The following is a 1,767-nucleotide window of genomic DNA, read 5'->3' as shown; positions in this document are numbered from 1 at the left end:
TTGTTATAGTTCAAAAATATGAAATCTTTTTTTCCACGAAATACATTTGTCAAAAAAGGATATTGCTCCTTTTTTATTTTCCACATAAATTTTTTTCATCTATAAAAAATTTAAACAGTTCAAGAGCTCAAATCTACATCAGCTATATCAGCTCCAACCTACCTACCCGACGCCTTTCCGCAAATTATTATGTTGTGATGACAAATTCCTAGATTTGGCAACGGCAATATCAATAGATTTCACAGTTAGCCTGTCGAGATGCGGGGATACGCTATGTGCCAATCAGTAGGAGGGAAAATAGGTCCTTTTGTATTAACAATTTTTGCATATTGGAAGGCCTCTTTTGCTCTGCAAGATTGCACGATGACATAAAATGCACAATCCTATACCGAAATATGCAATTACATGAAAGCACCCATTGCAGTATCTAGTGATAGTTGAACAGCTGGTTCGGTCAATGCATTCGTAAATGACTATTGCGCATGACAATTGTGAATTGGCACACTTTCTGCATGCATTCTTAAAAACAATAAACACTAACAAATATTTAAGATTTAATTAAAATTATAAAATCTATTTAAATCTTTAACAATTTCTATTTATACTTGCATAGAAACCGCTAACGCGGTTATAGTCGAAATAACAGCAGCGCGCCAGTCGTTTCATCTTTCCGTAAGACAGCGTCAATTGGATTGGCAATGTTTTCGTATGTCTCATACAGCTCATCATTTCATCGAATGCGATATTCCTCGTCGCCAACGTGCAAAGGACCATAGGCAGCTCCTTTTCTGGAAGTCAAAGGCAGCTTTGCAATCGAATTGGTCATTGATTGGGGAATCGAGTTCGCCTTCTCCTGGCGTTATACTTTCACTGCCATTCAGCAGGCTGCAGAAATGTTCCCTCCATAATTTCAGTATGCTCTGGGCATCAGTCACTAGATCACCTCTGGCGGTTCTACAAGGGTATTACTCTGGTCTTGAAACCTTCTCTTAGCCGCCGCATTTGTCTGCAAACTGATGTTTATGTGAAATAACAGGTTGTAGTTACTTTTTTAAGTGTTATTGCACAAAAATAAACATCGATTTCGGTCTGATGTATTTTACAGTCCTTGCAAATATTTATCTGCGTGCGTTTTGTTGTGGTCTAGTTGCAACAATTGGAAAATTCTAAAATTCTTGCAATACATGCACCATTCAAAAGTTTTGCAAGAGCAAGAGAATGCCCAAATGGAAAGCAAATAGTATCCCCGATTTCGGGTTTTCAATGGGAATGTACGGGTAGATAGATCAAGAATATATATATGTATATATATAGGGAGTAAAATAATTTGGGCCTTCCTCCCATATTTATTTATATATACATACATACATAAATTACAAACTGAATTTAGCAAATTTTTGTAACCGAACTTATTTGTGGCAGTTCAGCTCGTTGAATAAACTTTTGGTACAATGTAAGCTAATTTAACAATAATATACCAATTAAGAATACTAAATAAGATTAAATAAGGTAAGAATATGAAACAAAACATACAGTCCACTAATGTATATTCAAATAAATTGAACATGAAAATATAGATATGTACATATGCAACAGGCCTATATTTATATGCATTTATTTCTCAGCGCAATTAGGTCCTTACTTTCCCCCACCACCGGTAAGAATTTAAGCAATATTATCTACAGTGGTTACCATAGATTTCATGCAGAGAACGTTTAATATAGAGAAGGTTCAGGGTGTACCGATTGTCAAAACGTTCCTCTTTTT

Source organism: Bactrocera latifrons, unplaced genomic scaffold (assembly GCF_001853355.1).
Source record: "Bactrocera latifrons isolate USDA-ARS-PBARC rearing strain unplaced genomic scaffold, ASM185335v1 scaffold_656, whole genome shotgun sequence".
Classification (NCBI taxonomy): domain Eukaryota; kingdom Metazoa; phylum Arthropoda; class Insecta; order Diptera; family Tephritidae; genus Bactrocera; species Bactrocera latifrons.
The sequence above is the reverse complement of the archived record's forward strand: the minus strand, read 5'-3'. Positions refer to the sequence as shown.